The following is a 16,680-nucleotide window of genomic DNA, read 5'->3' on the forward strand; positions in this document are numbered from 1 at the left end:
TCACGAGTCCATTCCTCCCCTGTTCAACCATTTAATATTTTTTTTATTTTAAGTTGATTTTCATTAATAAAATAATATTTTATTAAAAATATAATATAAAGAATGATTTAAATAAAATATAAATATTTTTAATATATTAATAATTGAAAATGAAATTTAAAATGTGTGTGTATTTTTATAATATATTGTTTGATATATTTATGTAGTCAAATAATATATATTTAATTTTTTATACAATGACTGTATGTGCCTTTCAGTTCAACTAACAAAGAATGAGAATATAAGACTTGAAAGGTATGAGGTTAAAGGGTTCAAGTCTTAACCTTGGCATAAACATAATGAATATGATATGATGGTAAGGAACAAGTAACATGGCGCAAGGTGGACAAAGACATATTATGAGTTCTCACATATGTGGCGGGTGATGAGGCACGAGATGGTAGGTAATATAACAGTTGATGAGGCATGAGGTTTTTAGTAACATGTCACAAGTTGACACACACATAATGGGTGATGTGGCATCATTATTTTCAAATATAGGTGTCACGCCCGGATTGTGATCTGTTCGATGAGGGAAGGTCGATAAATATAAAAAAATAGGAGTCACCACTAAAGTTTTTAGGAAACCTTGGAAAACTATATAATAGAAAAGGATGGTCTGCAAAAAGGGTTCGAAAGTCAATTGTGTGTGAGAAAAGTATTAGGCACCTCACAACACCTATTCATAAGAATGGTTACCCTAAGTTGATTATATAAAATCAATTGATCTTTTAATAATATCTTAATTACCCTTTATAATCACATAAAAAAGGAAACAAAATAAAAATGGAAACAAATGATTTATTTACAAAGGAGGACTTGCCATAAAATCAAAGCCTTGGGTATACATATCTTGCAATGAGAATCAAAGTTCACGTAGTTTGAGTATTATTATTTGTTTTTAACTCTTTTAATTAGTTTCTTTATTGAAAAGATTGATATTTTGGGTTATATTATTATACTTATTTGTTTTAAATAACAATTTGTTCCAAGGAACTACTTTTAGGTAAGAGAAAAATAATCAATATTGAAACCTACAGTGATTTAGTATCATTCATAGTCCACTGATTAACACTCTAAGTGCACACGGTGATTTAGTATCACTCATAGCAAACCCTAAAGGAATAAAAGGAATTTTTAAGAATAATTTTCTAGAAAGTATTTTAATAAGAAAATTTGGATAGACATTTTTGGAGATCCAAGGTGACTTAGTATCACTCATGGCATAACTCAAAATATGCTAACGAATTTGTTATTTTTACCTGAGGTGACTTAATATCATTTACGGCATCTCATTTGGTATTTTTTTTAGGGATTCACAGTGATTTAATATCACTTATAATATAACCTAAAATATGCCAACAATTTTATTATTTTTACTTGCAATGACTTAGTATCATTCAGGGGATTTTGTTTGATATTTTTATAGATCCATGGTGATTTAGTATCACTCATAAAAACCTAACAAACAATAATATTTTGTTTTATAAAATAAAATAAAGGAAATTGAGGAAAATCAACTATAGATCCATCAATATGCTTTGAGCATAATTAATTATTGGCCAGTCAAATATAGGGATGCCTCTAACTATCATGAAAAAATGCCAAGAGGAACATGAAAAGAAGGAAGGAAAAAAAATTGAAAAAGAGAATAAGTGGCAAGAATATTATCATCACTGGTTATGTAATTTTTTTTTTTTTGCCAGAATCTTTGGCTATGTAATTGAATCATTGAAAGAAAAAAAGAAGAATGGAAAAAAACGCAAAAGAGAAAGGAGAAAAGAAATGAAAAAATGAACATAAATACAAGCATTACATCACAAAATGAAAGGAGACAAATAAAAGAATATCACCCCACAATTTGTCAAACTTGGATGGCAATTCCAAGGTGGCTTCGCATTAGGTGAGAGGCAAGCAATAGTGAGATTTTATCACTCTTCCCTTTGTAGCCTGTGGTAGCTCTTTTTATTTCAAACACACTCTTTCACACTTTTTCATTCATGCATCTTTTATTATCTCAATTTTCTTGTCTTTCATACGCCTTTTTCTTCAATTTTTCTCTCCCCTTATGGCCTCCAATCCGTGCCTCCTCCCTAAAAATTTTTTCGTTCGCTCTCTCCTTCTTTGCTATCCCTTCTATAGACACCAACTAGGGTTTTTCTTCTTAAAGACAAAATCAAACATATCAAAGCAAATCCTAGTTTGACTTTTCTTCATTATTTCATATTCAAATTATTTTAATTTTTTTATAAAATCCTATTTTTCCTTTTTTATTTTATTTATTTAATTTACTCAATTCTATTGGGATTTTTATTTATTTTTAATTTATATCTGAAAGTCCAAACAAAATACGGTGTTCACAATAGGAATATTTAGCGAGAAATTAGTAAAGGACTAATCCTTTGCTAAATTATTGAATTTTGAATAGTATAAATGAGGAATTAGTGAGGGATTTAATTTCTCACTAAAATTAGGGAGGGAAGTATGATCCCTCACTAAATTTAACAAGCCTTTTTTTTAGTTACGAATTTAGTGACGGGCAAAATCCCTCACTAAAATGCAATTTAGTTAGAAAAAATGGCATTTAGCGATAGATTTGTTCCTTGCTAAATTTCATTTTTCTAGTAGTAATTCTTAATTGTCATTTTTTTGCTAAATTTTATTTTTTTAGTAGTGATTTTTAATTGTCATTTTTCTTAGAAAATTGACTTATTCCTAAAATTTCATACATTTTGACCTTGAGTTTTTTATATTGACACTAGGAGAATTTTTCGTTAATCCTTAGTATATAGCACATATATATATATATATATATATAGACAAAATGCAGAAGATAAAGCATAGATCTTTTGCAACTAGATTTGATGAAATTATTTTTAAGTTGTAGCAAATTAAAATAACGAAACTAGAGTTACCCCCCCCCCCCAATGTATAGTGCATAGCTAAGGGAAGAGTCCAAATGAAAAGGGCAAATTCTTTTTGTTATGATTGTATCTTCCTGCGACATTTTTCCTCCTGGCAGACGCTCTGCGTTCTGATTTCATTTTCTTCCTTTAATTTATTAGGTGAATGTTCTTATTTCTGTACTGGAAATACTGCTATGTCAGTTATTATTTGCTGAATCAATCCATTTTGTCATCTCTATTATTTGCTGTTATTGAAAAATTATTGTGAGATGAAGAAGGAATGGCATGGTGAAATGAAGAAGGTGCAAGAGTTTATGGAGGAGACCAACCAACAATTCTCCAAGATAGAGAGCTTCATGACTGCAGTAATCCAATCCATTGAAGAGCTGTGCATGGAGAAAGAGAAGAGCATAGCCGAGGGATCCTCTGACGCTACGAAGGCATCGATCATTCCATTTGCGAAAAAGAGCACGGTGTTCCTCTTGCAGCAGGTAAAAGTTGATTTCCCACACTTCGATTGTATTGAACCAGTAGACAAGTTGTTTCGTGCAGAGCAATACTTCCAGTTCTATGAAACCACCCAAGAGCAGAAGTTAGCAATGGCTATATTCACATGGAAGGAGTGGTTGTTCCATGGTTGCAAATTAATATGATGAATATGGTCGAAGCTACAAGCTCTGGCAAATAGATAAGAGGATATGACGGAAGAATCTCTCAATGATTGCCTCGTGGGAGGTTTGAAACAAAAGTTAAGGGTGGATGTAGTAGCTCAATGCCAACTACTCTGCTGAAGGCATAGCAGCATTGGGAAGAGTACTCTATGCAGATCGCGATAACTTGACGCTCATGCCTTCTCGTCTTCATACTACCTTCTTGATGTAGATGATCATAAGTAGACATAACGTACATTAGCATTCATATGTCACTTAATGTGTGAAGAAGTCAAGTATTGGATAGAGCTGAACTGAATTGTAGCGTGTCAGAAAAAGATCCAAAAAATTATATTCAACGTAATTAGCTTGTTTTTAATTATGCCGCATTACTGCAGATAGAGTATTTGTTAAGAATGAACCTGATTAATTTAGAAGTTTTATTGCAGGTTTGGTTGAATGAGCAAGGTAATAAGAAGCTTCCCCAATTTGAAACTGGAATGCTGAGAGGAGACAATAGCTAGCAAGGCATGGAATCCATGCATTGAATTGGTTGTTCCAAGCAATAATTTAGTCAGAAGGAACAACACTCTATTTAAAACAGCCACTAGCCATTAATCCTTTCCAAGGACTTCATGTATGACTATAAAAGTTTAGAGAGGCCTCCCACTCTAAGAGCTTGATTGTGTTTATTCGATTGGCAATTAGATGTGTAATTATCTAGTTTATCTCTGTTAATAAATAACTGGTTATTTCATTAACTTGCAACGTTTTTTAATCCTTTGATATTTTTGTAGTTATCTAGTTTATCTCTGTTAATAAATAATTGGTTCTTTGATTAACTTGCAACGTTTTTTTAGTCCTTTGATATTTTTTTACACATTTAACGTAGAGTTTAAATATTAAAAAAATTTTAATTAATCTTCTAAAAATTATATTTTAATTAAAAATATTTTTAAGTTAATTGGCTATCATATAGTGTGTGTGTGTGTATTTGTAAGTACTATGTTTCTTTTTGATCGACATATGATTGATCAATAATACTTCATAACTTTCAAGGTTAAAGGTTTTTTAATAAGTACTTTGCTTCTTTTTTATATATGATTGGCCCACAATACGATATATATAACCTTTAGAACGGTTAGTGTTTTTTCTATTTTTAAAATAAGCACTTCGTTTCTGTTTGATATATGATTGATCAACAATACTTTATAATTTTCAAGACACTTCGAATTAATTTTCTTCATAATTAAGTTTAAACACCTACATCGGATGGATTAATTAATGTTGAACATAAATTTCCATCATTCGGATACAAAAGTGTTGTACGTGAGATTGATTATAATGTGAGCTCTCATCTAACTGTTACGCGGCAACAAAGTAATGATCAGGTGATCTCTATATCTTGGCTTCTTCCATTAGCAAAATAAATTGTAGAAAACTTGCCTACTAAACAAAATTGTTGGAAAGTTTATTTTTTGTTCATAATAAATAATATATACCAATTTTCAAATTTCAAACTATAATGCCATAAGAGCATTATGGCGTTAAAATGGAAAAAAGTTAAAGAAAATAAAAAGAATGAGTACAATCACTTATGGCTTGTGGCTACTACAAGGTACAATCTTATTATCTTCATGTTGAACAATAAATATACCAGGCGTGTTAGAGACGTTGAGTCTCAATAAATAATAAAAAGGGTTTTGAGTTCTCTTACCATAATTCGTTCGGATATAAAAAGGTACAAGGCTTTGGTAAAACAAGAATATGATTTTATTGAACTGTAAAAAGATTACAGACTAAAAACTAAAAACTGAAAAGGGCTAACGAATGTAAAATGTGTGAATCTTGATGGAGTGTTGACTAGCCTCTTCTGTATTTTCTTCTTTCTATTTATAGTGTCAGAATGGCGGAAATCTTTTCCTTGGAACTTAGCACGTTCTGCCGAAAAATCAAGAATCTCGTGAAACTTATGGCACGGTCTCTCCATTTTAATAACTAGCCTGTTTCACCGAACTACTTAGGCGTAGATTTCGGCATTACTTAGGATTGTGTCTTCGTGCCAATGGTCTAATATTTGCAACTAACGGGATTTCAGCTTGTTTACTTGTTGTAACCTTTATTGAGCTTCGGGGCTGACCCTTTTTGTTTATATTAAGCCTGACGTTTCAATTACTTAACCCAACTAGCCTTATGATCTATTTGAGCGACATTTCATATTTAGCTCAAACACTCTAACACAAACATTACATGACATTGTTTCTCAAATTGAAAGTTTGAGAATTTTCACAATATTCATAACAAACTTTAACAATAGAAAACTCAAATATCAGTACATATGATGCATGGTTCGAATCTACTCCTTTCACTACTTGGAGGATAGAAAATATGGTTTGAACAATAGAGAGAAGGAGAAGCATGATTCCAGCAATAGAGATGACAAATTGCCATGGTGTACGACAATAATCACATCTTAATGTAGCCTTCTTCTTGTGCCACCGATCATCACAAAATCCATTCAACCTTCGGCAAATATCAGTATATTTAGAATTTAAACCCAAATAACTTACATTTATGCCGAGACCATTTAGTGTAGCAACATTATTTGTGTCACTTGTAGTAGTCCGCATTATTTTCTTGTGAATGAGAACATCCACATCTTTATGAGTGTTGATTAGGCAACCCTGTAACACAACATAGTCAGTAATGTAAGATTCATAGGGATAATGGCATTGCTCCACAGCTATCGTATTATGAAACAACATTTTTGGTGTATCTTCCACCAAAATTTGTGGGATCTCAAGAGCATGTCCGGAAAACTTCAAGTCTAGTAAACACTTCCTTGTGCTCACCTTTAACTATACTCCTGCTTCTGGTAACTCATTCTTGCTATATAGAGCAAAAGAGTCTCTGGCCTCCACGATTGATTACCTCTTGGGTAGCTTTGTTAGCAAGTAAAATAGTCTAAGAAGATCTGAAAAGTGCTTTATCCTGAGATCAGTATTAGGCTCTAAAGTCTGGGTGTTAAAACATCCAAAGAACTCATATGAGAGCTTAAGAAATGAAGGTAGCTAGGTCACCACGACGGTCAACAGAAAAGGCTATATCGAATAGCTCTTCAATAACAAAGAAAGTTGATTCTCAAGTAAAACCAAATCATTCCTTGTAGTATTAACCAATTACCACAGTTGTGATAGCTTAGCATCATTAAGAAACTGATCATCAAACTCGTGGTTACCTTATGAAGAGCTCAACGAAATGATGAAACCAGCATATACTAATATCAGTTTCACAAGTTCTCCTTCACTAAGTTTGATGTTCTCAGAGTAAAATCCATGAATTTTTGGCTCTGAATGTTTTACAAAACAAACTAAATCTTCCAAGCTTGAATTGGCTCTTTGTGTAAATGCTTTGAAGAAAATTTGCTTATGCTCTTCCATATCTTGCAACCTCTCTTCACCATGATGAAAGGGGCCAACTGATATAAGTTTTGGAGTGTAAGCCTTTTCATTTAGACGATGGATTGTAAGGGGCACCCTGTAGATACAATATGTCGGTAGAGCAATCGACCCATCTCTGCTATCTTGTATCAGTTTTTTAGTGTCAACCATCACTTTATCTTCCATCTATATATCAGTTTAATAATTCTAAAAAGCAATCAGCAATTGTAGAAGCATTAACAAAAGCAAGAAAAACTACTTAAATTATGTTCTTGTTGAGTTAATAACTGGTTTGTTATCCCACAAATTAAATTGTTTCTAACTATAGCTAAGTAAGGCGGATATATCTTTAGAAATGAACGAAAGTAGAGGATGATATATATACATACTCGTTCTTCAGCACTCTCACGCCAATTCTTTGTGCTGCTTCATGTCAGCCGTCTCTCCCAATGAATGTTAGTGCGAGAATTGTCAATTTGTTAGATTCAATATGCTTTAGATCCATTATTGGCTTTGGGGGGTTTGTGTGTGTGTAATAGACAAAAATCAAATGTTTTGAGATAGTTAAATGGTTAAGAACATTGGTATTCTTCTTCCATGAAGCAATAAATTAAAAACCTGAGATGACAAAACTGAAAAGAAAAAAATTTGACTCCTTCAAAGCTCTTTTCCTGTTCGCCTCCCTCCGTCTCATTCATTCATTCAAAAAAAAAATCTCCTTTTCAAACATGCACAACAATAATTTTAATTCTATCTTTTTAATTTCAAGAAGATAGATATAAATAACTTATACATACCACCGGAGAAATTACCTCATTCTCTCCATTTCTTATAACTTGACATAAGAGAGTTACGGTTTCCTCTTCTGAGATTGACACCTTACCCTCCTTTACGAATTCATGATTCACGTGTTGGCAATGGCACCAAAATGCCATTCAATTATATAATTAAAAATAATTTCATAATGTCCCATTTATTATTCGGATGAATAAAAAAAGAACTTCATGTCTGTTTGAATTATTGTGGTTTCAAATAAGAAATCCAAAAAATATCGTAAATTAAAATCCGATATAAATATAATCTTTTAAAATACAATGTATATGAAGTATAAACATCTATTAATCGTGTTAAAAATTTTGCAAACGATGTATCATCACCTGCCTGGGATTTCTCGTCTAGTCAAGGTGACAGGGGCACATGACTTCAACAACACCGACAATAATTATTTGTTTATAAATCATAAAAAATATAATATAATTTCTTCGTTGATAAGTTTTTTTTTTTTTTGTCAAAAAATTATTCACAAGAACTTATTTTCAATGGAGCTTCATATGATTAGCATATCAATCATCACTCAATACCTTAATCAAATTGTCTGAGAGACTCCTTGCCATCCCAACTCTGAATACTTTATAGATTATGTAACCACTAGGCACTAATAAAATTAAAGGTGATAATTTTGAAACAAAATTAAATTACTATTTTTTGTAAATAATTAATAAAAATAAATTCTGAAAATATAAAATATTTACTATTATAATCACATGTTTGACTATATATATATAGATATTTTTTTTTGAGTGAAAAGGGAAAATCATTAATCAATGGGCCAGGTGCAATATACAACCAGGCAAACATAACAGGCCTGAGGAGAGAAATAAACTTTACAAGAAAACAAAGCTAATTACATCAGTAATTTGAAGGTAGAGACAGTTTTAATGGTGTGGTCCACGAGAGCACTAACGTGACATAAAATGCCATCAGCTATAGACATAACATAATTAGATAACTCCAAAGATGAACTATATTTATAATACAATAAAATCGGATCAACACTTGAAACATGACCTATATTTATAATTAGATACCCCAAATATATAGATATATATTTGTCACATTAACACTTGAAACTGAAGAATAGAATAAAATCTTTTTTTTTAATATTTCAAAAGCAAAATAAGAATATCCATACCACAATAAGCAAGGAGAGACCTAGGAAAAAATTTGTACCTGGTGGGTGGAAATCAGTCAAATCACAATTGTTCCTAATTATTAAAGGGTTAAATGGTGTCAGAGTGAAGAGAATAGAATTCTGTAGTGTATTATTTACTCATGAGGGTTACATATATACATCAAGAAATAATAGAAAAAATCTTTCGGCTTGCTATCTTACGCTATATTCTCTATATCAGATATCATATACAAAATAATATTCTAACTACCTATAATATCTAAACAATTCTGAGAGTATCTCGTTGACACTCCCCCTCAAGTCAGTGCTTGTGTATTTGTCAGGCCCAACTCGCGAATAGTGTTCTCAAAGTTCCACATAGGTACTGCCTTTGTCATTTCTGCTTGTTGTTTTTGTGACCTGCCATAGGGAAATGTGATGGCACCTCCATCCAAATTCTCCTTGATAAAATGGCGATCAACTTCAACGTGTTTAGTACGGTCACGCTGAACAGGATTATGGGCTATTTCTATTGCCACCTTGTTATCATAGGGTAAATCAATTGGATCCTTATATTCAACTCCCAGATCGTGTAGGATTCTTTTTATCCATAACAATTCACACACTCCATGTGCCATTCCTCGGTATTCGGCTTCAGCACTTGATTTTGCCACCACCTTCTGTCGCTTGCTTCTCCATGTAACTAAGTTTCCTCCCACAAACATGAGATAACCAGAATCGGCCCTTCGAGTTGTTTGATCTCTTGCCCAATCTGAATCTGTGTATCCTTCAATGGCGATAGGATCATTCTTAGCGAAGAACAATCCTTTTCCTACAGTCCCCTTCAAATATCTAAGGACTCTCATCGCCGCTCTTAACTGGTCATCACTTGGTTCATGCATAAACTGACTTAGTACTCCAACTACATATGCTAAATCTGGACAAGTGTGTGTTTGATAAATTAATCTGCCCACCAGTCCTTGATAAAATCATTTATCTGTTGGAGTTTGATCAACATAGATACCAAGTTTATGGTTGACCTCAATAGGACTATCTATTGGTTTACAGTCCAGCATGCTTGTTTCAGTGAGAAGGTCCCGTATATACTTTTTCTTGCATAATGATATTCCATATTTGGTGCGTATCACTTCGATTCCAAGAAAATACTTGAGCTCTCCAAGGTGCTTCATCTCGAACTTGGAGATTAATTGCGTCTTCAATTATTCAATCTCTAGCCGGTTGTTTTCTATTATTATCATATCGTCTACATATACCAATAGAATGGTTATTGAACTTCCATTTTTCTTGATGAATAAAGTATGATCTACATTGCTTTGTTAGTAACCCAACTCATTCATTGTAGAAGTTAGTTTTCCAAACCACGCACGAGGTGATTGTTTAAGCCCATACGGTGAATGCTTTAGCTTGCACACTTTGTTTTTACATGAAGTTAAGCAAAGTGCACCTGATAGCATATCCATGTATACTTCTTCTTCAAGGGTTCCATTCAAGAATGCATTTTTTACATCAAGCCGTTGTAGTGGCCATTCTTTATTTACTGCAAGTGACAGTAGAATCTGTATGGTACTTATTTTTGCTACCGGTGCGAACGTTTTATCATAATCCACAGCATGTTTATGTGTGTATCCTTCAACTACCAATCGCACTTTGTAACTATCCAAGCTTCCATCTACTTTGAATAGGTGTCAATACCCATTTACACCTTACGGTTTTCCTGCCTCTAGATAAATCAACTAACTCTCATGTTTGGTTCTTTTGTAGAGTCGTTAGTTCTTCATTCATGGCTTCCATCCAATTTGGATGCTCAAGCGCCTCTTGGATGTTTGTTGGAATAGTAACACCATACAAGTCCTTTTTTCCTTCTATGCCTCTAATTGTTGAGGTATAGTTACAGATTGGATACTTATCTTTTGCCTTCAACTCTTGTTCATAGCGCTTCTTTGGAACTCCTTTCATAGTTTGCTGAGATATTCTATGCTCACCGTTCTCAACATTATCATGGTCAGCCTCAAGATTATGAGTTAGAGGAAGTTTGTCGTGCCCTGAAAATAAAGAGTTACCGGCATAGAATGTGAACCTTATCATACATCCTTTAAATTTTAAATTGAGAAATCTTTTTCTTTTTAAAACATAGTTGAATTTGTCCTAAGAATTATAACATACTGAATAAAAATCATTATAATAAAAGTTTCAATATTTTTATTGAAATTTCGACAGAACCTTCTCGATAAATAGCATTTTCTGAAAAATTCTACAATACTCTATCTTACACAAAATATAATATCAATCAGGAGCTCAACTCCTTCCAACCAGTAGATAACATATATCAAAATAGAATCCTAATCATAGGCCACGCGGAGCATCTAATCTTACTTCCAACATAAAATACATAAATTCAAATATTTACATCAAAGGGACATAGTGCTAAACAAAATTTCACCCAGAACAGTTGCATGCCCCTCAGAAGTCAACAATAGGATCAGCATCAGATAATAAATTTGAGACCAAAATAAATTTATAATGAATAACATCCCAACAATAAATCATTAAATATGTACAAAAAGAAAGTTTAACATGATTATATGTGCTAGAAATAACAATTTTCACAAATAAATATTTAATAAACTTCATCATAAAAGGACTTTATGTAACTTTAAATAAATTCTTGATTCATTAAAGTATTATATCAAACGTTATTATCATATAATTTCAATAAAGTAAATGATTGCATTAAATAATTATAAATATGTTATTAATCAAAATCAATGAAAAATAGATCCATTAAATAATTAAAAACTCATAATTATAGAAACTTATCAAAACAAGTAACAAACGTGAACACACAATCCACGAAAGTAAATAACCAAACGTGGCTTATGCCACGAAAATAAATGTGAACACACAGTCCACGAAAGTAAGTAATCAAACGCAGTTTGAGCTACGAAATGAATGTGAACATACAATCCACGAAAGTAATGCTAACCAAGCGCGACCCAAAGCCACGAAATCAAATGTGGGTATTAAACCCATGAAGATCAAATGTGAGTGAGATGCTCATAAAAGTCGAATTAGCTAATCATAACCATAACGCGTTAAAGGCTAACGAAACTACCACTAGCAACCAGTGCTCTATAATAAGTCCCTTTCAAATCCCATTTCAAACATGCAAGAAAATCATCAGTAATAAATAAAGTTTTCATTTTCAAAGTCGAATTTGCATGAATTATTTTCTGTATTAATCCAATATTTAATAGAATGAAATCTCATAATCAAAGTCTAAACTTGTATTTATTTATTAATTAAAATTTCAAAACCTGTAAAAGCAATTTCACAAAATAAAGAAGTTTAATAAACAAACTATTCAATAACCACATTGTTGTTATTAAAACAATTTGTATAAAAAATGTACTATTTTAGTAGAGGAAATCTTTATTGAAAAATTAGTTAAGACACTATCCACTTACCTGAAGTTTTTTCAAAGTATAAGGTCCTCTTCGTACCACATTAATTGATCTCCTCTCCTTCCAAACTTCCTATAAAATATATTAGGGCCTTAATAAACTTCTAACAATGCTCAAAAACTCTCTTCTAACATTAACACGTCCTCTATTTATACACACACATGTATATTTATATAATAACTATGAATTTAAAACTTTAGAACCATGATTTTCACAAAAATTTCTTCATGGACAAAACTAATTTCCCAATCCACTCAAGAACTTTGTAATATTCAAACCTCTTTTCACATAATCTATCAACAACCATCCATTTTCAAGAATTCACATAATTAAAAGCTAATTTCACAACTAAATTTTCTTTGCAACTTTCAAGATAAATTTTTAGACCAACAACACCTATACAAAATATACTTCTTACAATAATCAATAAAATTTCAGGGAAGCACCAAAATTAAGCATACTCTTCTCACAGGAATTTCATCTAATACCCTGTGGGTGTGAAACTTTCAACTAACACCAACATCTTCCATATCAATTTTACTTTTCCAAAAATCTTATCAACATCAATAATCAAATCAAATTTAACTAAAATTCAAACTGCACCATCATCATCTTTTTATTACTACAAGTTTCAATTTAAATCAAGCTTTTCCTCCATATCCCAACATATACGGTCACGTGCAGCAGTAACAAAGGGGAAGAAAATTCTTGTGACTTCCATCATAAACTCACACACTTAATCACAGAAGATCATCAAGAAAGAGAGTTCAAAGCCCCTCATCACTACAGCAACGATCTCTCTAACACATATACACATACAGAACCGAGGAGGGTGAAAGAGATTTGAAAATCCTTACCTTTGATCAATAATAACGAAAACTAACAGGATATACTGCTGCTCGAACAAGGAAGAGGAAGAAAGAGATCCTCACGCATGCACAACAGCCAGCCAAACAGAGATCAGAGAGCGTCACAAAATAGGAGAGTAGGAGAAATCATGTATTGGATCTCCAGCAGCGGCTGATGGCGTTCCGGCTCACAACCACACCGGTGATGTTGAAGGCAGTGGAGGAAGGAAGGAGAAGGCGAAAGAGATCAAGAATTTCAGTTCCTCTCCCACTCAAGCACCGGTAACAGATCAAAGAAAGAGAAATGGGAAAGGACGAGACTCAACGGCAATAGGCAGAGCCCTTGTGCTCACCAATGACAGCAACGAGATGAAGAGGAAGAGAGAGGGGGTGGAGAACGACAAAGACACAGAGCAGCAGCTCATTTGGTCAAAGAAAGTGAAGAGAGAGAATAAAATATCCAATGAGTTAGGGGTAAAATGGTAATACTATAAAGCCAGAATAAAAAAATAAATTTCCCTTTCGAGGGAGAGGGATCTGAACTCAAGATCTGAATAATAAGAGACTGGCTCAATTCCTACTGGACCAGCACTATCTCTTATTAAAATTGTTCCAAAATTAATAAAAGTACCATAGAAATAACTTACCATAGATTTTATTTTATTTTATGATTATCTTCTTTGAAATTAAAATTTTTTGGTTATTACAAAGTTCATCAACTCATGGTTCTAGATCAAGATAATTCTCAACATAGTTATTTTCTTCAACAATGTTTGAGTCAGAAGCACGCACTTAAAAGTGTATTCAAGACATCCATAGGAAGATTTTGGGCTTGTGGTGTAGGTGATGGTGGCAATAATAATGTATTTTCTATAATGTGATCATGCATTGTTTCTTTCATGAGTCTTTGTTCTAGGTCTTTTAGTTTTCTCAACCCTATTATAGCATCAATTTCTACTTGCAACTTCTCTTCCCTTACATTAGTCTCCCCCTGAAGAGAAGTTGAGGGAGGTGAGTAAAAAGGTTTCGTCTCAGTGAAGGTGACATCCAGAGTGGTATATAGTTTATGGGTTTGAGGGTCGTAACATCTATAACCCTTTTGGAAGTCAAAGTAGCCAATAAAGACACACTTTTGGGCACAAGGATCAAGTTTCCCTTTAAGAGCTTTCGGTATACGGATACAGGCAAGGCAACCAAACACATGAGGTTCAAGGTTTAGGACATGTAGAATGCATACAAGGCTTTGAAGTTTTTGAAGGGGGTTTGAAAGTTAATAGCACTAGATGGAATCTGGTTAATGAGATAAGTAGTAGATCTGACTACTTCACCCCAGTATGTTCATGGCATGTTAGTACCAAACAAAGAAGCTCGGATGACCTCAAGAAGTTATCTGTTCTTACATTCAACCAAGCCATTTTGTTGGAAGGTGTAAGCATAGGAGGTTTGGTATCGAATACCATAGGTAGACAGAAATTCATGTAGCTGAGAATTCACAAATTAAGTGCCATTGTCGGTTTTCCAAATACTGATTTTCTTATCAAATTGTGTTTGCACCACTTTATAAAAATCTTGAAATGCTATAAACACAATCATTCTTATGAGAAAGTAGGGATACCCAAGTCATATAAGTACATTCATCAATAAAAGTCACAAAGTAACGAGAATTAGAAAAGGTAGATACTTTTGCAGGACCCCCCAAACATCAGAATGAATTACCATCAAAGGTTCAGTACATTTATTTGGACTAGGAATAAATGACGTACGATGACTCTTAGCATATGTACAGGTCTCACAATGCAAAGAGGAGTTATTCAAGTGTAAAAACAAAGTAGGTTTTAGCTGTTTCAAATACCCAAAAGACAAATGACCTAAGCGTTTATACCAAAGCCATACATCCGCTTCTGCTATATTCTTGCAATGGATAGAGTTTGTCACTGGTGTATCTGGAGACTCATGTTCAAATAATATAAATTACCCTGCCTAACACCACAGCCAATTATCTTTCTGGTAAGGATGTCCAGAAACACACAAAAAAGGCCAAGAAGTCACTGTACATGTAAGAGTAAGGGTAATTTGGCTTACTGATAGTAGATTATACTCTAATGAGGGAACTAGTAAAACTGTGTCCATAGCTAAATCACGAGAAAGATAACATTGTCCCTGCCCTTTAAATTCATGCTGCTCCCCCTGTTGCTGTACTCACCACAGGAGCCGAGTATACCATGGTCATATGATCCGAGACACCTGAATCAATAACCCAAGAAGTGGAGGAAGATTTCGAGACTAGGGAAATCTTACCATAGTTTACTACATTAGCAATAGGTGGTTCAGGTTCAAGTGGCCGCTTCTACTCCAAGGGTATACTTACAGTATTAGCATTGACCTTCCTCCGTGGCTTCTTAGTAAAGTCCCACCAATCAGGATGCCCAACAAGTTCATAGTAGTATTGCTTAGAGTGACCCGTCTCACCACAATGAGTACATGTAAGTCAATCACCTTTCCGTGACTTTGACTTTGAGGAACCACGGTGCAATCCCTGCTGAGGTTGTTTAGCTAATAAAACAGTAGTTTCACTAGAATGACGTGGGACGTTCATGGTCTAATGTTGTTATGCTTCGCAACATACATAGGCGTACGAGCATTTGAGATCTAATTGAGTCTCCTTTCTTAGTATCTCCCCTCGGACCTGATCAAATTCAGGATCAAGACTGACAAGAAATATATGAACTCGTAGGCGAGTCATAGCCGTGTTAACGTAAAGGACACCACCAACAGAGGTAGCTTGTTCACAGGAGCGATGGTCGATCTCTTGAAACAGTGCTACAAGTTCATTATAGTAAAAAAAAAGAGGACGTCCATTCTGGCGGGTTGAGAAAGCTTTCTGGTTCAGTGAATAGTATTATCTCATTCAATGCATCATAGAAGGTTCAAGCAAGTGCATCCCAGACTTTTTTGGCTATGGGAAGTCGAATGAAATGTTGCATGAGAGTTGGATTCATTGCTTCAATTAGCCAGCTACGTATCCGCTGATTTTTCTATGATCTATGTATTTAACGCAGGCTCGTCGACGTTCGATCGTTTTGCTTCTCTAGTGAGATATCTGCCTTTGTTTTGAGCTGTGATCCACATCTCCATCAGTTGAGCCCACAGTGTATTAGTTTGATTCGTCAAGGATGATGGCCACGGGAAGGTGACCATGGTCCTAGTTCACCACAATTTGATTCATGATGTCTATTCGCTGTCAAGCGTTACTGTAAGCATATGGGTTGTCACAAATATAAAATATTTCAAAATTATTATTTCCATGAGAATTTAAGTAAATGAAGGTTAAAATTCACTATTAAGTTTTAAGATAAGTGAAGCA

At 33.6% G+C, this 16,680-nt stretch overlaps 1 long non-coding RNA gene across 1 annotated transcript; it reads right to left on the reverse strand.

The window, feature by feature from the left end:
• Positions 1-10,481: 10,481 nt before the first annotated feature.
• On the reverse strand, positions 10,482-13,713 carry LOC129315123 (uncharacterized). The gene is made up of 3 exons (XR_008594388.1): positions 13,326-13,713; positions 12,472-12,540; positions 10,482-11,049 (listed from the first exon to the last, which is right to left on the reverse strand). It is a non-coding gene; the product is annotated as an uncharacterized LOC129315123 (long non-coding RNA).
• Positions 13,714-16,680: the final 2,967 nt, after the last annotated feature.

This window comes from Prosopis cineraria, unplaced genomic scaffold (genome assembly GCF_029017545.1).
Source record: "Prosopis cineraria cultivar Desert tree isolate PC_DT_omini unplaced genomic scaffold, ASM2901754v1 PC7, whole genome shotgun sequence".
NCBI lineage: Eukaryota > Viridiplantae > Streptophyta > Magnoliopsida > Fabales > Fabaceae > Prosopis > Prosopis cineraria.